The sequence below is a fragment of the Schistocerca serialis genome, chromosome 7 (assembly GCF_023864345.2).
Source record: "Schistocerca serialis cubense isolate TAMUIC-IGC-003099 chromosome 7, iqSchSeri2.2, whole genome shotgun sequence".
In the NCBI taxonomy this organism is placed as follows: domain Eukaryota; kingdom Metazoa; phylum Arthropoda; class Insecta; order Orthoptera; family Acrididae; genus Schistocerca; species Schistocerca serialis.
Window position 1 is genome coordinate 9,984,809 of NC_064644.1, and position 24,235 is coordinate 10,009,043.

The window sequence follows — 24,235 nt, forward strand, 5'->3', positions numbered from 1 at the left end:
TTCAGACATCACGAAAGTTAAATTCTCTTCAGAAGTTAAAGTATTTTAGCGGCCATTCACCACTCAGAATCTACCATTGATGTGTCTGAATATATACACTACCTCAGGGTGGTCTGCCATCTTCCAGACCTAACGTCCAAGTGTCTTGAACCACTCCCATAAGCACACTACCCAAAAAGTCCTTGTCTAGACTTGACTCCAGTAGCATTTCGTCACTGCCTGTTTCTTCATTGGCCGAAGGACATCCTATCAGAACTATATCGCTCTTATATCGTACAGACATGATTTGACTTAACTGGACAGCTTTCCACTCTAAGCTAATATACTAGAACAATATTTAAAGAAAAGAATGTCACAAACATTTGGTCACATCTAGAGTATTTACAATAAATATTAATCGTAATTTTTTTCATAAATGAAGAAACCAGCGTTCTTGTATGCATGCTCGTATGTTCAATGACAGCAAAATGTTATTAAATATTGTTCAAACTATTACTTATGTTTGTTTGGTAGAAGAATCTTTTGGGGTGGTGTCAGCAAACACATGCAACTGACCACTTTCAGATCACATTGGTTTTTTAAATATTGATTGCAATCATATTTAAATAAAGTTCTTGGCTAAAATAGTAACATATTCCTTAAATAACTACACAAGTATGTCAAGATGTGAGGTTCTAATGCTGTAGTCAGTTGTTTTGTTATTGTGGAGGATATAATGTTCTGACAAATGTTTGCATACTGAAAAATATATCAACTGTAATAAATCAATAAATACAAAATATACATACATGAAGCTTTGATAGATGATAGCTATAGTGTAATGGTATCATCAGAGATTTCGTTTGATGAAGTATTGAAAAGTTGTTAATTCTAAGGCTCATTGTGAAAATATTTAATTACTGAAAAATATTAACTTCTGCAGCTTCTAAGATATTGAAAATACTGTTGTTTCATTGGATGTGCCTCAATTTTCTTTGCTTTGTTATGTAGGTGTGGCTAACTATTGAATTTCTACAACCATATTTCAGACTGCTTTATACTGTATCTTCTTTCCCCAGCTAAGTGGGCAACTGTCATCCACATACTTTGGGATTTACCTACATCCTGCTAAGTGCTCCTTGCCTTTGTATCTGGGCTGACCAGTAGCACTGGCTTTGGCTCGGCCAGCCATGCTGCACCCTCTGACCTGGGCCAATCAGCTAGTGCTCAACTGTGTAAACAAATTTTCTTTACCTCCTACCAATCATAGGTGGCCGAATAATTCGACTACATACATGTAACGTTACACACCTCCATTTAAAGCGGCGGTTTAACTCCATAACTTGCCACAATAAATTCCACCAAATTTGACATACTTCCATAGCATAATCAATAAAATATGTAACATAATAAATAGAATACGCTACTTCCGTGGGTCAGAAGAATAGTGTGAGTATCTTTGTGATGGTATATGAATCTGCACGTGCTTCCTAGGTTATGTCATAACACCTACTATAAAAAAATTATTGTAAATCTAACACAAAGTATAAAATTATATCATATTGAATAAATGCCCAAGTAATCACGTAAAATATAATTCTAAAATTTTGAAAAGGAAAGCTTCAGAGTAGTTGCAATAAGTTTAATATTCATTTTCACCACAGCTGCAGTGGGTTTATTGCCACTCCCACGCAACATCTAGTTTGATTTGACGTCCATATTGCATCTATAGTAAACTGTTATTGTCCAACTAGCGGACATAACATGCGATGTAGTAATTTTAAACATACAGAATACGTTTTATCACTTCTTTGATAGTTCCAATATTATACAGTACGATTTGACATTCATTTAACTGTTCGTTTCCTCTGGACAGCGCCAAAAGAAGCGCGAGGAACGCGTGACAGGATGTGGGGAATCCCAGAGCATGTGGACGGCGGCTGCCTGCTTAATCGGAGGACACAAGACACTCCAGAAATGCATCAGAGGAAACGAATTATCAAATAATATAAATGGACTATCAAGTAAGTGATAAAACGTCTCCTGTACGTTTATAATTACTATATTTCACGTAATATCTACGAATTAGACAATGACAGTTTACTATAGGCGCAGTATAGACGGAATATGGACATGAAATCATACTAGACATTACTTGAGAATGGCGATAAAGATGAAACAGCTGTCATAATAAAGAGTATTAAACTTACTGCAGCTAGTCTGGACCGTTCTTGTTCATAATGCCATGTTATTACGTGTTCTATGCTGTGGGTCCAGTGGAATGAAAACTATAAATTTCACTTGCATTCCGCCCAACTAGGATATGCATTTGTCTTCATTACTTTTTCGCTCCTCTCATAATTCTCAGCCACTTCATATTTTAACCTACCGCCCAACACATTATTCTCACATCCATGCTTCAACATCCACTCACAATTAATTTATCATCAAGAGCCTTCCATCAACAGGAAGTAGTTAAAACATCACCTTTACCTCCCTTTAACAACATATCACCCGCTTCCACCGAAACATAATAAAATTCATCACCAGCAGACGAGACTACCACTTTGCCTCGCTCAAAAATATCTTCACATATTCACATCGATATACCACAAATTTATCTTCATCTGACAAGACTACCGCTACGCTACCTTCACAGATAGCTTCACCTACTTCAATCGATAAAAAATTCATCCATAGTACTTTCACCATATTACTTTCACCTATGTAATTGTTGCTGCTGACTAGTACCTTATCAGAATTCACCATACAATCTACTTCCAACAAATTCAGATCCAGATCAACCACTCTTTTTATCACAGAATTTATCAACAAACTGACATTCGTCCATCTTTCATTTTCCTTTAAAAAAATACATTTTTCAGCCCCATGTTATCATTATCATTCTTCTTAATAAATTGTACAATATTTCTTGTGCAATGTTTGTGCTTGTTCGACTTAAGATTATTCCCCATTTCATTCTTACGTCTCCTATACCTCTAGTTCTAACACTTGTGGTTTCTCTGGCGAATTTCCGACAACCTCTGTATTCTTATAATAACGTTTCCTTTTCATAGCCGGTTTATTTTGCCATCTCCGGACCTGAAATGAGGCGACCTCCAGTTTCCGGCCTCTTATTCTGGTGTTGCGTTTCGTTACGGTCCCTACACTGTAGAAATTTCCATTTCCATTTCTCCTCTGAGAAATTATTATTACGGTAATAATTATTTTGGTTAGTCTTATGACAATTATTTTGCTTCTTATTATAGTTCCTATTCTGATACTCATTTCACTGTATATTGCTCCCACCGTGCGGCTTGAATTCCATTGCCTGTTCTAGCTTTTCAGTAAAATACGAGTACATAAATATAGCGATGGAATTAGTCGGACTGTGAACAACATTCCATTGAATTCCGGTAATTGTCTCCTGACCGTCGTGATTTCTGTTAATCCTCCCTGCGAACGAATTATATGCATCAAATTAGCCATTTGACTCACACAAATATCCCCCATCGACCCACATCGGTGTTTGAAACTTTGTTAGTTTACAAATTCATTCTGAAGTCGCGTTTGCTTCGCTTTACTCCATAACTGGCTCTGGAAACAAATCTCAAACACTTAACAGGTAGTACAATTAAGCACACATTAAATATGCCCATGGTTGAGTGTTGCACATGAACTTAATTTTAGCCTCTTCCGACGTTCCTCGCAGAAAACCGGTATCTACACTCAGCAATAAAATCAACTGGTTGTTATTTTCGATCATTTGCAAAACACTTTGTCATTCCTAAACCAACCCATGCGACACCTATCACAGTGGTAGCCTGATTCGCTGCTAAAGATGTATAATTCCGCCCATAAATTTGAATCTGCTGTTCATGTTGCAAAACTTCATCATTTATACCTGATTCAAACTGTTACCTATTTTAACCCCCGCTTTTTCACACTCTCCTCCACTCTACCTGACAAGTTGTTGACAATTTTATTGGTCACTTCTTCAAGCGTATTTTGCTTCTACACACAATTCTATAGGTAGTCGCCCAGTTCACCCTGTATCTTTTCCAGCTCGTCCGCGACTGTCTCTCCACTGCGTCGACTCTCGTATTAACCAAGCCAACCTCCTCAGAAATTTCACCCATATCTGTCTTGCAATCTCAAATTTTGTCTCAATTATCCCTTCAACGTTTGATGTAATATTTGCCACCTATTTATATGTTATAAATTAGCCTCTACATTGATAATGCTCTTTTTCCACTGAACCTAGCTTAATTTTGCGGTACCATGATGGCTGTTTTTACTGAACGACGCCCTGTTTTAATAGAACTTAGCTCTGTACCCAATTCCCCTGTCGTTGTTGTTGTTGTGGTCTTCAGTCCTGAGACTGGTTTGATGCAGCTCTCCATGCTACTCTATCCTGTGCAAGCTTCTTCATCTCCCAGTACCTACTGCAACCTACATCCTTCTGAATCTGCTTAGTGTATTGATCTCTTGGTCTCCCTCTACGATTTTTACCCTCCACACTGCCCTCCAATGCTAAATTTGTGATCCCTCGATGCCTCAAAACATGTCCTACCAACCGATCCCCTCTTCTAGTCAAGTTGTGCCACAAACTTCTGTTCTCCCCAATCCTATTCAATACCTCCTCATTAGTTACGTGATCTACCCACCTTATCTTCAGCATTGTTCTGTAGCACCACATTTCGAAAGCTTCTATTCTCTTCTTGTCCAAACTGGTTATCGTCCATGTTTCACTTCCATACATGGCTACACTCCATACAAATACTTTCAGAAACGACTTCCTGACACTTAAATCTATACTCGATGTTAACAAATTTCTCTTCTTCAGAAACGATTTCCTTGCCATTGCCAGTCTACATTTTATATCCCCTCTACTTCGACCATCATCAGTTATTTTACTTCCTAAATAGCAAAACTCCTTTACTACTTTAAGTGTCTCATTTCCTAATCTAATCCCCTCAGCATCACCCGATTTAATTTGACTACATTCCATTATCCTCGTTTTGCTTTTGTTGATGTTCATCTTATATCCTCCTTTCAAGACACTGTCCACTCCGTTCAACTGCTCTTCCAAGTCCTTTGCTCTCTCTGACAGAATTACAATGTCATCGGCGAACCTCAAAGTTTTTACTTCTTCTCCACGAATTTTAATACCTACTCCGAATTTTTCTTTTGTTTCCTTTACTGCTTGCTCCATATACAGATTGAATAACATCGGGGAGAGGCTACAACCCTGTCTCACTCCTTTCCCAACCACTGCTTCTCTTTCATGCCCCTCGACTCTTATAACTGCCATCTGGTTTCTGTACAAATTGTAAATAGCCTTTCGCTCCCTGTATTTTACCCCTGCCACCTTCAGAATTTGAAAGAGAGTATTCCAGTTAACGTTGTCAAAAGCTTTCTCTAAGTCTACAAATGCTAGAAACGTAGGTTTGCCTTTTCTTAATCTTTCTTCTAAGATAAGTCGTAAGGTTAGTATTGCCTCACGTGTCCCAACATTTCTACAGAATCCAAACTGATCTTCCCCGAGGTCCGCTTCTACCAGTTTTTCCATTCGTCTGTAAAGAATTCGCGTTAGTATTTTGCAGCTGTGACTTATTAAACAGATAGTTCGGTAATTTTCACATCTGTCAACACCTGATTTCTTTGGGATTGGAATTATTATATTCTTCTTGAAGTCTGAGGGTATTTCGCCTGTCTCATACATCTTGCTCACCAGATGGTAGAGTTTTGTCATGACTGGCTCTCCCAAGACCATCAGTAGTTCTAATGGAATGTTGTCCACTCCCGGGGCCTTGTTTCGACTCAGGTCTTTCAGTGCTCTGTCCAACTCTTCACGCAGTATCTTATCTCCCATTTCGGCTTCATCTACATCCTCTTCCATTTCCATAATATTGTCCTCAAGTACATCGCCCTTGTATAAACCCTCTATATACTCCTTCCACCTTTCTGCCTTCCCTTCTTTGCTTAGAACTGGGTTGCCATTTGAACTCTTGATATTCATACAAGTGGTTCTTTTCTCTCCAAAGGTCTCTTTAATTTTCCTGTAGGCAGTATCTATCTTACCCCTAGTGAGACAAGCCTCTACATCCTTACATTTGTCCTCTAGCCATCCCTGCTTAGTCATTTTGCACTTCCTGTCGATCTCATTTTTGAGACGTTTGTATTCCTTTTTGCCTGCTTCATTTACTGCATTTTTATATTTTCTCCTTTCATCAATTAAATTCAATATTTCTTCTGTTACCCAAGGATTTCTATTAGCCCTCGTCTTTTTACCTACTTGATCCTCTGCTGCCTTCACTACTTCATCCCTCAGAGCTACCCATTCTTCTTCTACTGTATTTCTTTCCCCCATTCCTGTCAATTGTTCCCTTATGCTCTCCCTGAAACTCTCTACTACCTCTGGTTCTTCCAGTTTATCCAGGTCCCATCTCCTTAAATTCCCGCCTTTTTGCAGTTTCTTCAGTTTCAATCTGCAGTTCATAACCAATAGATTGTGGTCAGAATCCACATCTGCCTCTGGAAATGTCTTACAATTTAAAACCTGGTTCCTAAATCTCTATCTTACCATTACGTAATCTATCTGATACCTTTTAGTATCTCCAGGATTCTTCCAGGTATACAACCTTCTTTCATGATTCTTGAACCAAGTGTTAGCTATGATTAAGTTATGCTCTGTGCAAAATTCTACAAGGCGGCTTCCTCTTTCATTTCTTCCCCCCAATCCATATCCACCTACTATGTTTCCTTCTCTCCCTTTTCCTACTGACGAATTCCAGTCACCCATGACTATTAAATTTTCGTCTCCCTTCACTACCTGAATAATTTCTTTTATCTCGTCATACATTTCATCAATTTCTTCATCATCTGCAGAGCTAGTTGGCATATAAACTTGTACTACTGTAGTAGGCATGGGCTTTGTGTCTATCTTGGCCACAATAATGCGTTCACTATGCTGTTTGTAGTAGGTAACCCGCACTCCTATTTTTTATTCATTATTAAACCTACTCCTGCATTACCCCTATTTGATTTTGTATTTATAAGCCTGTAATCACCTGACCAAAAGTCTTGTTCCTCCTGCCACCGAACTTCACTAATTCCCACTATATCTAACTTTAACCTATCCATTTCCCTTTTTAAATTTTCTAACCTACCTGCCCGATTAAGGGATCTGACACTCCACGCTCCGATCCGTAGAATGCCAGTTTTCTTTCTCCTGATAACGACGTCCTCTTGAGTAGTCCCCGCCCGGAGATCCGAATGGGGGACTATTTTACCTCCGGAATATTTTACCCAAGAGGACGCCATCATCATTTAATCATACAGTAAAGCTGCATGTCCTCGGGAAAAATTACGGCTGTAGTTTCCCCTTGCTTTCAGCCGTTCGCAGTACCAGCACAGCAAGGCCGTTTTGGTTAATGTTACGAGGCCAGATCAGTCAATCATCCAGACTGTTGCATCTGCAACTACTGAAAAGGCTGCTGCCCCTCTTCAGGAACCACATGTTTGTCTGGCCTCTCAACAGATACCCCTCCGTTGTGGTTGCACCTACGGTACGGCCCTCTGTATCGCTGAGGCACGCAAGCCTCCCCACCAACGGCAAGGTCCATGGTTCATGGGGGGAGGACTACATTGCATTGTACTAGATTTATCGGAACTCCCCCCTGACCATTCAGTGAATCATCTGCAATTTTCTTTCTCTGATTTCGAACTGTTTGCCTCACTAACATTGTCCGTATCAATACGAATACATTCAGATTTAGGACTGTCTGTCCCACTAGCATTATCTGAACCACACGCTCTGGGTTCAAACACTATCGATGTCACTGCTTAACTTTTCAGTCACACCAGCTACGGCCGCTAAGGCCGGAAATGTGGATGCCGCTGGCGCCAATGCTGTTGCTGGCGCTGATGAACTCAAAGTCGCCGCCGCCTCTCGCTGCTGCTGCCACTGTTGAAGCCACTGCCGCTGGTTGCTGAAAACTGGAACTCAACGCGCCTATTTGTGGCCTTTTCCCTTCTTTCTCGAAGCTACGCACCTAACTGCCCCACACACAATTACTGCTACGGACTGTCATTCACTCAACCTATGCAAAACTTTATGCTCAGAGCCTCCAACACAACCTGTCTATCTGCAACAGGTCTGGGACCAACCACACAGAATATTGTAAAGAGTTAGAATTATAATTGCAATGCTAAAGGCTTTACACTACTGGCCATTAAAATTGCTACACCTCGAAGATGACGTGCTACAGACGCCAAATTTAACGGACAGGAAGAAGATGCTGTAATATGCAAATGATTAGCTTTTCAGAGCATTCACACAAGGTTGGCGCCGGTGGCGACACCTACAACGTGCTGACACGGGGAAAGCTTATAACCGATTTCTCATACACAAACAGCAGTTGATCGGCGTTGCCTGGTGAAACGTTGTTGTGATGCCTCATGTACGGAGGAGAAATGCGTATGATCACGTTTTCGACTTTGATAAAGGTCGGATTGTAGCATATCGCGATTGCGGTTTATCGTATCGCGACATTGCTGCTCGCGTTGGTCGAGATCCAATGACTGTTAGCAGAATATGGAATCGGTGAGTTCAGGAGGGTAATACGAAACGCCGTGCTGGATCCCAACGGCCTCGTATCACTAGCAGTCGAGACGACAGGCATCTCATCCGCATGGCTGTAACGGATCGTGCAGCCACGTCTCGATCCCTGAGTCAACAGATGGGGACGTTTGCAAGACAACAACCATCTGCACGAACAGTTCGACGACGTCTGCAGCAGCATGGACTATCAGTTCGGAGACCATGGCTGCGGTTACCCTTGACACTGCATCACAGACAGGAGCACCTGCGATGGTGTACTCAACGACGAACCTGGGTGCACGAATGGCAAAACGTCATTTTTTCGGACGAATTCAGGTTCTGTTTACAGCATCGTGATGGTATCATTAGTGTTTGGCGACATCGCGGTGAACGTACTTCGGAAGCGTGTATTCGTCATCGCCATACTGGCGTATCACCCGGCGTGATAGTATGGGGTGCCATTGGTTACACGTCTCGGTCACTTCTTGTTCACATTGACGGCACTTTGAACAGTGGACGTTACATTTCAGATGTGTTACGATCCGTGGCTCTACCCTTCATTCGACCCCTGCGAAACCCTACATTTCAGCAGGATAATGCACGACCGCATGTTGCAGGTCCTGTACGGGCCTTCCTGGATACAGAAAATGTTCGACTGCTACCCTGGCCAACACATTCTCCATATCTCTCAACAATTGAAAACGTCTGGTCAATGGTGGCCGAGCAACTGGCTGGTCACAATACGCCAGTCACTACTCTTGATGAACTGTGGTATCGTGTTGAAGCTGCATGGGCAGCTGTACCTGTACACACCATCCAAGCTCTGTTTGACTCAATGCCCAGGCGTATCAAGGCCGTTATTACGGCCAGAGGTGGTTTTTCATGGTACTGATTTCTCAGGACCTATGCACCCAAACTGCGTGAAAATGTAATCACATGTCAGTTGTAGTATAATATATTTGTCCAATGAATACCCGTTTATCATCTGCATTTCTCCTTGGTGTAGCAATTTTAATGACCAGTAGTGTAGATTCAAATCCTGGCCGACGAAACCCCATATTCTGAACTTACCTGTTGTTACTTGCATCTTAGGTAACTGGGATGTGCATGGTTCTGTTTGAAGAGTATGGCACTATGAATTTGTAGCATCGGGCCACACGCATCTGCTATCATCCCCAGCAACTATCTTGCTGCAAATAATAATCTGTAGCCGGCCGCGGTGGTCTCGCGGTTCTAGGCGCGCAGTCCGGAGCCGTGTGACTGCTACGGTCGCAGGTTCGAATCCTGCCTCGGGCATGGATGTGTGTGATGTCCTTAGGTTAGTTAGGTTTAAGTAGTTCTAAGTTCTAGGGGACTGATAACCACAGCAGTTGAGTCCCATAGTGCTCAGAGACATTTTTTTTATAATCTGTAGCTATGATCCTGCAGTCAAATAGTCTACGCATTCGTTAGAGTTGCGAATTGATAAAATAAACAGAAATATTAAATAAAAGATCAATGAAAAATTAATAAAAGGGCTCCATTCTAACGTCTGAAATCGAGGTACACAACACCAGAGAATACTCGTGAGTAATGTTTACTCAAGAAAATAATCTCAAACATATGGAAAGTGATCCTACATTTACTAATTATAAAACAGTCAGAAAGACAGGCTCATTACATTTCAGTAAAGTTGCATTAACTGCACTGCAAAAATGGTAGCAGAAGCACCAAGCTAAATAGACTCACAAGACACAAAAAAACTAAGTACATTTCACGATCACAATACAAGAAATATCAGCGCACACTCCGCAGCAGAGTGAAAATCTCATTCTGGAAACATCCCCCCAGGCTGTGGCTAAGCCATGTCTCTGCAATATCCTTTCTTTCAGGAGTGCTAGTTCTGCAAGGTTCGCAGGAGAGCTTCTGTTAAGTTTGGAAGGTAGGAGACGAGGTACTGGCAGAAGTAAAGCTGTGAGGACGGGGCGTGAGTCGTGCTTGGGTAGCTCAGTTGGTAGAGCACTTACCCGCGAAAGGCAAAGGTCCCGAGTTCGAGTCTCGGTCCGGCACACAGTTTTAATCTGCCAGGAAGTTTCAGATCAAAATAATTTAGAGTTGAGGATGAACATTTATTCAGTTAACATGCAAGAGATTAAAAGTAGACATTTGCACCCTGTCTAGTCTCGATTATGTGATGCAAGCGGAAATGTTGAAGTTCTCCAGTGGAACACATTCAGACCTCGCGAAAGTTAAGCGGACATTGTATGCCCTATGCCACCAAAGTTAAGTTACTGAATTTTTTGACCCGTTATCTTGGAAAATTTTTAAGACACCAACTTACAATTTTCCATAATTATTGAATGCACTTTTCTAGATACATTGATCTAGAATTATTACTAAAATTGTATTGTGTGGCATGGTATCTTTTTTTTTTTTTTTTTTCAAACACACAATTTTTTGAAACTTCCTGGCAGATTAAAACTGTGTGCCGGACCGAAACTCGAACTCGGGACCTTTGCCTTTTGCGGGCAAGTGCTCTACCAACTGAGCTACCCAAGCACGACTCACGCCCCCTCTTCACAGCTTCACTTCCGCCAGTACCTCGTCTCCTACCTTACAAACTTCACAGAAGCTCTCATGTGAAGTTTTTGGTTGGCAGTTGCAACTTGACATTGACAGCGGATGCCATCTCTATGAACTAATATAGTAGCTAATAACAGTTCAAGAATCTCTCTATCTAGCCCTTTCACCAGTAAATCCCACTGTCCAACTCTACACTTTAGGTAACTTAAAGATAGATCGTTTCGTCTTCTTCCGTCACTTGAGCGCTTTCATATTTATTCTCTTCGCTTTTTGTCAAACATTGCACAATTTCTTTGTAAAATTTTGTTAACTGACATTCTGTTTATTTCCATTTTTAGCTTCCACTAAGTCAAAATGTGTTGGCATCTTTCTACCATATACTACAATGCTGGGTCCCACTATTCCCGTGTATTTCAGAATTATATGTGGACACAATGAATGAGAGACAGACGTCCGAATCATTATGATGTGCGTTTACATAATAACACATCATTTTTGCAGTTTAAATTCGACTTAAGGTGGTAAGGCCTAGTCCTAAGCTTACAAATACTGCAACGTAACCTTCTAGTTCTGGTGGTGGTACAACTCTATCTAAGTAGGAAGATTACCGTCGCTTTGTCATGTCCTACCGTTCCTGCAAGCTACCGTCTGTAGTAAATGGTTTCTTAAATTCGTGTGGTCCACTAAATTGCTGGCCCCTGCGAGCTATTGCCGGGTATTAATAATTTCTAGCGGAAGGTTTTAACCGACCGGTAAAAATCTGAACGCAACGGATAACGCAACATTTTTGAACCACTACAGAAAGCACATATACAGGGCTTACTAGACAGTATATAGCTTTTATTTGCTTTCGTGACCCAGAATTCGACTGAGGTACTGACTTTCACCTATTCTTTATGATGGAGGGAGCAAATAATCAGTCAAGGGTAGAGATTAATTGATATTTATTCAGTACCGATGGTATTTCAACTAGTCGTGCTTCTCTTGCAATACACATCATCAAAACTGACCTCTCTAGTCAACATGGTGCAGTTTCGCCACGTAATCATGGAATGGGATAGGATAGCGCAGACCTGGCTTCAATGTAATTTCACACAGACTCACAATTATACCTAAACCCATGCTTACGCAGTGTATGACTCACAACAAGTTCAGCAAAGACACTACAAGCACATGTAGGTCAGGGTGGAAGAGTATTTCGCAAGTCTTTATCAAATCAGTGGGCATTAAAGTCCGATACTTTTCCTAGTGGCACGAGTTTAAACCATGTATTTTACTTAACGCACAACATCGCCAACAAATCACATAGTTATGGGGGAGCACAAGCAACATCACCACTTCCATGCCGGCCGAAGTGGCCGTGCGGTTAAAGCCGCTGCAGTCTGGAACCGCAAGACCGCTACGGTCGCAGGTTCGAATCCTGCCTCGGGCATGGATGTTTGTGAAGTCCTTAGGTTAGTTAGGTTTAACTAGTTCTAAGTTCTAGGGGACTAATGACCTCAGCAGTTGAGTCCCATAGTGCTCAGAGCCATTTGAACCATTTGAACCATCACTTCCATGATATTCAACACACGTGGCGAAGTTCCGATAGACAGCAGAAATCCAGAAAAATACGAACACACAAGTTTATTCCTCCCTATTTACACTTGCCCACTAGCGTATGATTATTCATCGTGTACAATACATTTTCAGACCCAAACAACAGTTTATCAATGTGGCGGTTGCTCTAACCGACCACGTGGTGCGAAAGCAAGTTCACAAACAAAACATATGAAAAATGAATAAAAATCTCCCAAAATATAACTGTAAATGAAAGAGCAGATTAAAATACATTGAATGAGTAAATTTTCGTTAAGGACAGAGCAAAAATATGACCGTGAACTTAAGGCCCATGGTGCATGGCCTGATCAAGTCACAAAAGCAAAGTTCTACTGATATTCGAATAAATTATGAAAATAAATTCCCTCACGAGGTTTAGTGGTAATCTCGCACCTGATTTCAGCATCTGAACATCATTACCGAGCAGATTTTAAACCATCTAATACCTTTGTTGACATTATCAAAACGAGAGCTGCGTCTCCATGTCTGTCCAGGAACAAGTGCTCGACCGGACACCTCGCCTAACCGTTGTTCGTTCAGAAGGTGGTGGAGGGGATGGCTCGCCAACCTAACAGAGCCAATCCTCGAGTCTTCGCGTCCTCTGACCTGACTATTGTTCACGTTTAGGGGGTTGGTACTATCCTACCACAGAAGGACTCTACACATGCAATGCTACGACCTCTGACCAGATTTTTTTATAAAGGATGGGGCCCCTCCACGCCCACACCAACGTGGTGACCAAACCAAAAGTTCTACTGTCACCTCCGTAAACATGTTAGTTTTAGAATCAGGCGTCACAGGATGCGGGCTGTGATGTTGTCCATGCGTCTGGGTAAGACTACTCATTAACATGGTCCATCAGGAGATAGAAGTGGTCGAAAACGATTGAAGGGTAGCGGTTGTAAGGGCAGAGGAAAAAAAAGTGCCAAGGCAAGAGCCAAGGGAAAAAAAACCTCTGCGACAGTAGGACGGGTAGTAAGGGCAGTAGCGGCTTGCTATCTGCGACAGTGCATGCAAGGTGTGGTTGTGTTAGTTCGAGGTATCGTGCATCGTTACCTTTGTCGTTGTTGGAGCTTGTTGCGGCGCTTGCTGCAGTTGCTGCGTCCCTGCAACAGTTCAAGGTCGTTGTGGATTAGTGGGCGATCGGTCATAGATCGGCTCACGGACTGTGTTGGGGGGTGTGTGTGGCTGGTTTGCGTGCTGTGTACAGTACGGTTTCCCTGCGGTTGCCTGTTTTTCGGCTAGTCGCACATCTGGGTTTCCAGTAATAACTGTGTTGCAGAGGCTCGCCAGTACTGTCGTGTTAGCGTTCTATAGACCATAGATGTTCAGTTCCTAGCCAGTAATGTCTTTGGTCTGTTATGCTTCCATCTATGGTTGTGGTCGCAGTTATCCAGAGAAAGGATAAACGGGTTGCGCGAGTGTCTCGTGTTATTGTACAGTCGTGTGGAGAGTTTTTGGAATACCTGCAAGATAGTATCTAGCCGGTATTCCCGGTGAAGGTCCGCGATGCGTGTGTAGCGCGGAGCGTTGCTCATGACTTTGAGTACTTTGTTCTGTATGAGCTGCAGACGGCGCAGGCGAGTTGGCGCAGCGTATCCCCAGACAGGGGCTGCGTACGTCATCAGGGGTCTAATAAGTGTCATGTACATGGACCTAGACACCCTCCTGTTCAGTGTGCTACGCCTGTTAAGCATAGGGTAGAGTTGTTTGAGCCTCGCGTTAGCTTTGTTGGTCACGTGTTGAATGTGGTCCCCCCAGAGTAGTTTCCTGTCCAGCCAGACACCGAGGTATTTGACCTTCTCTCATACTGTATCACTCGTACAGTCCAAGGTCGCATAAGGGAAAGGATACAAGGAAACGTGGCACACATGAAATAAAATGAATAAATAAATAAATAAACACCATTTGGTCCATTCTCTTCTGTTTGTCATACACGGAATTCGCTTCTGCAGAGTCAAAACACTCTGGCTATATTTCTCCTGTACCGGAATTTACTGGAAAAATATGGAACGGGACAACAAGTTCCGTTTCAATATGTGGTAAATGACATAGCTGTTTCATTAGACTGAACGTAAAATTAGCGCCTTAATTTGTAATTATTGAGTCAGGAACACCGAATCTTAGAAGCCAGTTGTTCATCGTGGCCTGAGGTACCATATTCGCCTATTGACCTGGGATTGCAATCACTGAAAGACAACAGGAGAAGTGAAATATCTAGAGAGCATATCCCGGGAGGAATGGTCAATATTCAGGCATATGACAGGAACGATCACTCGACGCAAAAATGTCTAGCAGACATGGGAGTCTAAAAAGTTTGTCTTAAGAGCTGCGAGCAGTTCATCATCTTTGATACTGTGAGACAAATCGGTGGAAGCTCTTTGCTTTCCATAGGAGGAGGTAGTATGGACAAAAACAATAAAAAAAATTGTCTAGTAAGCAAGGAGCTCTATAAAGCATACCTTAAGAATTATGAGCACTCGTTCAGTAAGAGAGATGTTTTCCACTAGTGAAGACGAACAAATGTTCAGAGTTTGTGAGGTGTATGTCTTAGAGCCCCTGTGTATTAGACTTTTTTGCTTTGAATAGTATTTCCTGAGTATTGTCCATTTATCCTAGGACACCATGCATAGCTGTTACTGCCTGTTGTTCAGCTGAATGGTCTGAGAATATCGAGACCCAAAATTTCAAATGCTTTCGGTACTTTCAGCAATCTTTGTAGTGGAACACACTGATGGTTGAGGTCTGCATGCTGTGTGCTTTTCAGTCTAAAATTTTAAATTTCTTACGTATTTGTGTTTCAAGGAGTGCCTCAATTACTGTGTAGCGTGTAGTTCCGCCGTTTGTTATGCAACAGACATTTTTGTTCATGCGTGCAGTCAGTTAAAGTTGTAGACCGCATTATTTGGGCAGTCGCTCCCATCTATGCAGCAGCACTTCAGAACACAGCGTTTCATTTATGAGTTCTACATTTTAATTGTAATTCCTCCGAAACTAGTACGCATAGGGACTTGTGATTTCTGTGTCCAGGTGCAAGCTCAGTTGGCGACTCTTCACTCGCAGCTGCAGGTGGTGCTGGCTTCAGTCATGCAGTCTGAGGCTGTGGCCAATGGGTATAAATGTGGTGGGGGAAAGGGGGGGCTAGATGTAGGGACGCTGTGTATGTATACAGCACGTCCCTCAGATCCCCCAATTGGCGCACCACTGTCACCATCCCAGGTACTGCCCATTTTCAGGATGACACCTCGCTCATGGTCGAGTGAAAGTCCGGTTAAAGGTGTGGCAGGCAGCACAAGAGTTTCCAGGAGCCAGTCAAACGGCCTCCCTAATTTGTCTGATGAACGGGTTTTTGGGGACTATCTGCGGCTGATAAAAATCGTAAGTGAGATACAGTCGTTCGCCCTCTCGACCCACAAGATCTGGGAATTCACAAAGGGTGGGTTCGCTATTAGTTAGGAGCTCCAACGTCACGTGTGTAATGGGCCTACCATGGATATGTCTGCCAAGGGGAGGAAGAAATCCAGAGTACACTGTGTGTGCGTACGGGGAGGAGTCATTTCAGAAATGGAACGAGTGCTTCCAGATGCCATAAAGAGCACAGGGTGCAGCCAACTGCAGGTGGCGGCTCATGTTGGTACTAACGATGTGTATGGCTTTGTACAGTGTTCCGGGAGGCTAGCTGAAGCGGTAAACACTGGCAATCTTGCCTATAATCTGAAGGCAGAGCTTACTATGTGTAGCATCATCGACACGACCAATTCTGAACCTTTGGTACAGAGCCAAGTGGAGGGTCTGAATTAGAGACTCAGACGGTTCTGTGACCACGTAGTTTGCAGATTCCTTGTCTTATGCCATAGCGAAGTGGGGTTTCGGGTTCCAGTTAGTAGATGACGTGTCCACTACACACAGGAGGCTGCTACGAGTGTAGCGGAAGCTTTGTGGTGTGGACGGGGTGGCTTTTTAGGTTAGAGGCTCTTCGGGAAGTGCAGGAAGGACTTTAGTTTCAAAGGGTGCAGGAGACACACAGAAAAATGGTATATGTAGCAACAATCAGTATTGTAGTTGTAAATTGTCATAGCCATGTTGTAAAAGAACCAGAGATCTGAGCGATAATAGAAAGCAATGAAGCTCGAAGCGTTATAGGTACCAAAAGCTGGCTAAAGCTGGAGATAATTCAGTCATAAATTTCTTTAGCTGGGCACTACTTTTTCCATTACGACAAATTATTGCTTCCTTAGCAAGAGACCAGACGTTACAAATATGATTGTTTTAAATTCATAATTGTGTAACAAGCAGATGAAAAATACTCATGTCTGAGCATAAAAAGGTTCCTCTTTAAAAGACTGGCAGAAAAAATTTGGGAACCATCTGCCTCAGTCCTCACACACAGCATCTCCCAATATTTCCTTTTTCCCCCCATTGGGGTTTTCCCCGGTCTGTCTCTCGCGCTGTCGCTGTCTTCACCTCTTTCTCTCGCTCTTCCTCCACACTGTCTCCTTCCCTGCCACTTTCACTGTCTCCTGTCCCATTGCCATCGTCTCTGTCCTGATACGTTTCTCTCCCAATGCCACTGTCTCTCCCGTTGTCAATTATAGTCGGCTATCTTTCTCTTCAACCATCATGGTCTCCTCTCCACACACGTCACTGGTGATGGCTTGTTCGGGTTGTTGACCCCTAGACTGTGAAGCCTTAACAAGTGGGAAAAGAGGATGGGTGAAAATGGGAAAATTTTCCGTGTTTAAGTTGGCCAGTCTGAGGGGGAAAGGTTCAGACGCCCCCCTCCCCCCCCCCCCCCAGGCCTATATTTGGTCTCCTCCCATCTCTCTTTTCATTACAACAGTCTCCTCCCTCTTTTACATCCACTGCTAATATCCCCATGCATCTCAGCTTCTCTTTTGCTGCCATTGTGTCTCACTGACCAGCATTATCTGCACCCTCTTTGGCTTCCATTGCTATTGTCATCATCCATCCCTGTCTTCCACTGCCGCTTTCTCTCTCCCACCATCACTGACTGATTCATCGCGGGACAGAAGCATTTCTCTGCTGATTCCATTCTTTTCCCTATTACTGCGGGGTGTGCTGCTTATATAAAACGAATTCAGTCGGTCAGTAAAGTTTTAACAGTTTATTTATATTCTTCGAACACATATTTTGACACATATAAATAACAAATAAATGTGCATAATACAAAGTTAAAACAAAATCGTCTCCATTTCAAAGGAAGTCCACTTCACATTATATCACATAAAAATGCACAACATTTTTAGGCTACACCTGCGTTATATCGATTTGCAAGTACAAAGAATTTCGCATGAGGAATTAATTTTTTAAGGCGCTTACGACACCACTGAATAATTCCCAGATCAAGACAGCGCGTCACAGACTTTTATTGGTGAAAAAATGGCGACTAAAAACCGTAGTTTAGTGGCCTTGAAACCTTTGCAATCATCCCAGAAAACTTTTTCATCTGTTCATTATGTCAGTTAAAACTACATTTACGCCTCAGACAGGCTGTTACATGCATACTCGTACCTTACGTGCAAAAGTAGGTAACTTTCTTCCTCTGGTTCTCGGTAACGGTTAATGATATGGAAAAAAGCTTCAAGGTTCTCCGAAATCTCTTAAGAACGCACGGTCATAAATTTCAACGATTTTTCCATGAATAGAAGTTATAGAAGAGGCCATCCCCACAACTGGTAGTTTTAGTACCGGAAAATCATGGTTTTTTTTAGGGTTTTCTCAAGAACCGCCTATGAACAAATTGTGCTTTTATAAGCCGTTTACTACCAACGCTGTACCACACATACCGCAATAGAACCAACCGATTTGCTCAATTTGCCTACACTGGAGAACGTGTATAATGTTTAAATTTTGATCCTACGCTATAGGTTAGCTACAGTATGCTCATTCTTCTGAAAGGTATACAAAGGAATGCAAGGCCGGGCGATATCCAAAACACTTGACCCTTTGTCTCTATTATCAAATATGGCCCCTAGAAAAATATCATTCTCGCACGCGGTATTTTTGAACACAATGATCCCGTGCTTTGTACTGCTTCAGTTTATTCTTTCTCGTGGATAATAATCGTTACATTTTATCTCTCAGTTCACACACACACACACACACACACACACACACACACTCTCTCTCTCTCTCTCTCTGATCAAGGACTGGACCACTTAACAGGACGCTCGTTTACCTTGAAAATTGTTCCCTTTGTTTTGCCCTGCTGCAAGACGTTTTCTGTGTCAGGTTTGTCCTGTTCCTGTGTGTGTAGTATCCGATATTCTAATTGTAACAGGTTAAATCGCGTTCCCGTGTACGTGGTCATGGAAATGTACACCGAGGTGACAAAAGTCATGGAATACCCCCTAACGTCGTGCCGGACTTCCTTTTGACCGGAGTAGTGCAGCAATTCGACCTGGCAGAGACTCAACGAGTCGTCGCAACCCCCCCTCCCCCCCCCCCCCCTCGCGGAAACAAACAGTGGACCAGGCTGCCTCTGCAGCCAACCATAATTGCCAAAGTGTTACCGGTGTAGGATTTTGTGTACTATCTGACCTTCGGTATACGTCCCATAAATATTCGATGGGATTCATGTCGGGCGACGTGGGTGGACAAACCATTCGCCCTAATTGTCCAGAATGTTCTTCAATCCAATCGCGAGCGCCGGTGACATGACGCATTGTCATCCATAAAAATTCCTTCGTTCTTTGAGAACATGAAGTCCATGTAGTCCACTACATCGCCTGCAGCACCTCTCCTAGGCCCGTGATCTTAACGGTTGGACTCTAGACGAATAGAAGAGCTAGGCCTGGTCAGATGAAATAAATTCGTCAGTTACTGTATACCTATACAATCATTTTATACCGTGTGTGCCCCCCTCTCGCTCATACTCATCAATAAATAATCATAAGCAAATTATATAATATATAGGGGACATAAAATCCCGTCTGAGGCCTGCGATCATTTTTATGTTAATTATTGGCAACCAATGCTGTGCAATCGCAATAAAGTCATGAGATGTTCAATTGACTCCTTTATTAGAACATGTTACGCGTTTCGGGATTACACTCATCTTCAGACATCACAAACTTCAACTCCTTCCTAACTTGCCCGGCGTACAGCCTTGACAACTCAAAGAATGTGTCGAATAACATATTACTGCCACACAAGCAGTCGTGAAGCAGAACTTGTGTCGCATTCATAAGCTATTCGACACTTTCTTTAAGTTGTCGAGGCTGTACGCCTGATTGGTTAGGAAGGAGTTGAAGTTTGTGATGTCTGAAGATGGGTGTAATGCCGAAACGCGTAACATGTTCTAACAAAAGAGTCAACTGAACATCTCATGACTTTACGGCGATTGTACAGCATTGGCTGCCAATTATTAACAAATTATATGACATACTGACAACACACTACGTAAATGTAATACTGAAAATCTAAGTGCTCAGTGCATTAGATTCAATAAGCAGTGTTCACGCCAATTATACGCAGGACTATTTGTAAATTTTAGGCGTTTACAAGCCATGTTCTGGTTGCTGGACAGCTTATAGGCTTGTCCTTATGCTCATCACCACAGTTTGAAAATGATACAATTGTAGAAATTAACCAATACTGGAAAGTAACGCCGGAGGCGGAAATGTTCTCACTTCATTAATTTTGAATGAATGTGACTCTTGCCCGAATGAATGTAATGGTCGTAAACGATCGGTGCAGCGTATACTTTTCCTTGAGTAAAATACCTTCCTCACGACTGTGTACAAATTTCAGAAAGTGGGCAACTGCGGGACACTGGAAAGCTGTGGATAAAGAACTATCGCACAACGACATCAGAATTGGGTTTAACCCTGCAGCTACCGTTCGTATGACATAAGGCACAGCGGAAAACCGGCGTTGTTCGCTATCGATTGAAAACAAATAAAAATAGTAATCACGGCGGAGTTTTTTGTGCAAAAAGCACACACTCGCGGGTCGAGTGTTAGTAAAGCCACAGTGGAAGACAAAATTAACTTCGTTAATTAAGTAATTACCCGCAAACAACAGTGGGACACGCGAATGCAATTTATACAAAAAATATGTTTGCAGCAAAAATTGCCGTCAAATAATTACTTTTTCCGCGGGGCGTTTGTCGAGGCAAGCGCGCGTAAAAATCATCATTCGCAAAAATACGACTGCTAATTTATTTGCCGCGCCGGAGGGCTTCCCCTGCTGCAAACATCTGTATTTTCCCGCTAATACATATACAGCAATACTAATATGCCGGTTATTTAAAATTCGCCCGCCCGCAGTTTTTTGCGAACGCTGAAATTTTCGCTTCTGAATTAATCATGGCGTGTGACGAGCCGGCCGTTGGCCCACTGCTTGCAGAGTTATCTTTACTTGCACTGCAATTGTGTTAATTACATATTCAGTGACACGAATATTAGCAAACAGCACCGCCACGCAGGGGCGGTAATGGCTCGCTCTGCATAAAGAGATCGCAGTGTGCGCACGAAATGATTAAAAAAATTGTAAAGAGGGGCGGGAAACTGCAGCGTCACGCAAGCGCGCCTGTTACAGAACGCAGTGTAGTGTACTTGCCTTTACACGGCCATTACAATCCGCCCGTGCGAACGCACCGTCATCCTCACGCCGAAGGGACGAGAATGTTCGTCAAACGGCTTTCGCTAATTCAAATGGGTCTTCACGTTTGTTACGAGAAGAGAGCACCAACTGTTGTAGCTTTATGCAGGAGCGTCAAGTGCGTTAAAAGCAGACCATAGACAGTGTAGATGTAACGGCTTCCATGGGTTCTTTTTTAAAAGAACAAATGTGGCGATTGGGCAAGTAGGCTTAAAGTCTAAATAGAAAACAATTTCTACAAAAGGTTTTATTGTTCTATTGGCTTCGTTTATGGTGCAATATGACTAATATGACTATCCTGGGTCTCTCTTGCAAAGGACTCACAATATCGAAAAAAGTTGTAGGGCATCATATTCTGCAGTGAATGAGACCAGAGGCATATGTTTTGGACCACTAGTTCCCAAGTTAGTGTTCATCAAATTTGGACAAATTTTACATATTTATGAAAAATTTTCGTGTTAACTTCACATTTTTTGGTAATATCATCTAAACTAACCCATATATCAATAAACTGATCCGTAAAAATATTTTAAGGTAATGAGTTCTGCGTTCGAAGAGACCAAAAGTGAATATTTTGGACCTCCCGTTTGCGTACAGTTCCACCATAAGATTGGACCAACTCTCATTGATTGTGCAGGCTATGCCGAAGAATAGCGAATTTTTTGTTGCAGATGCTAGACAAAGGGTAAAACATAGTACTATAGCGCACAATAGTATTAGTCTTGTACCTAGTAAATACAGTACTATGTTACTTAACTAAAATTTGAAATCTACAATTAATTCCGTCACAGACTGGAAAGAAGAGATGTAAAAATGACAGATCTGTGTCCCGTGTGTGAAAAGACAATAGAGGAGAGTGAGGCAGTGACCGTGAAAGGAAGAGGAATCAGAACTTCATTGGTGTGCAGTAAGAAGAGACGTGATGGAAAGGATGCTCTTTTTAAGACATGCGATACCATAAAACTTGTCTCGTGCCACAGAACTTACTCCAGAGAGAAAAGTGAAGCTGCTGCAGAGAAAGCTGGCTGAAGTGGAGTTACACGTACAGACCGATCACGTCAGTCAGGTTTCAGTTTTAAAAGAAGTGTTTTCGAAACTACGGCTGCCCGGGCAGACCAGTGGGTGTAGGAAGTACATCCCTGTTGGGGGCTGCTTGTCGATGAGGCGAGATACCATCAGAACTGCATAAGAAAATTTTTCTTACCCGTACGTTCAGCAGACATCAAAGGTAGACCCCACGATGAAGATATCACTATTGCTTTACAAAATGTTTGCAGCTGCATTGGAGACATGAAATATGAGTGCCAGTTTCCTTTGGAAGAGGTTCTGAAAGATTTCCCTGGCAAAAAAGTCAGTGAGAAATCTCTGAAGAAGAGGTTGCAAGACCATTATGGGAGTGACATCATAATGTCAGTTTCTCAACACCAAGTGACAGTACTGTGCTACTGCTATACTGGTTACAAAATCTTGTCACAGCAACGGTATACATCCAAACAGGCAAATGAGAAGGAAGAACGCCTCCGAGTTGTTATCCGTTCAAAAGTATATCCCCTTGACTGTTACCCAAATCCCGAACGCATTATGGAAAACTGTGAGGGTTATATTCCACAAAACCTACAGGTGTTCCTTGATTCAGTCATAAAGAAAGGCAACGACAGAAAGCCACTACAAACGAAGTTTGTGGTACTTGATGACTGGCCAGAAGAATTGGCCACCAAGAGCAATTAATATGCTGAGAGCCTCCACTTGAGGTCACCTTTACCGAGTTAATGGTGGTGACGACCTCTCAGGAGCAATTCCTTTCCAACGACAGAAATAAGACTCGTCTCTTTAGCTCGCTGACTGAGATGCATGAATGTGAATGCTTCTCAGTAAAGCAAGTTAGTGAAGACACAGACTACCTGATAGTTGCCACGACCCTTGAGACATCACAGGAGCATGAGAAGATTGCGGTAGTTCTCGGAGATGTGGACATTGTCATCGTGCTCAATTCTCTTGTCACTCCATCAACAAACATACATTTCTCAAAATCTGGAACAACCCTACCGAAAGTGTTTTGTCCCAACAGCTTCAAACTGGCAGACATCACAAGGCCACTCATATTTCTCCATGCCATAATTGGACATGACACAACTTCAGCACTCTCCAAGTAGAGCAGGAAGAAGGCAGTCAAGCTGTTGGTCGAAAATAAATGTCTTCTAGAGGAAATCAAAAGTTTCTACAGCATGACTCTCAAGCTGAAGCTATTGCTAAAGAAGGCGTACGATTTTTAACAATCCTCTACAGAAGCAGGGCAGGAGATACTTTAGATTGCGATTCGACTGGTTTTTCAAACCCCTCGTGAAATCCAAATTCAACCGGGCATCCTTACCTCCAAAATCTGAAGCAGTCCGTCAACGCTGCTTGACAACTTACCTACAAGTGCAAATGTTATTAGGACACTGCGGCCGGTAGGCTTCAAATTTTGGTCTTGACCACGTTCCTACCTCCAAGGAACCAGTTCCACAATTACTTCTCTCCACAATTTTCTGCAAATGCAAGGTCTACACGTGACTGTGGGTGTCGGAAGGCTCGGAGTAAGTGGTCACTGATTTATGCCAACTGCAAAGGGAAATCCTGCAAAAACTTTAGCCAACCAGACGAAACTGATGAAACAGATGTTGACGAAGACCTAGACTGCATGTGTGGGGCGACTTTATTTGCAGACTTTGAGGAGCCGAGTGGCCCAACGACAGTCAGACTTCGACGTCTGTGAAATTTGTACACATGCCTATTTTTCACCCTTTTCATCTTCATGCCTTCAACTACAATATTAGTTATTATGAAATATAATCATCACTAAGTCATTTCAGGAACTGTGCTTCT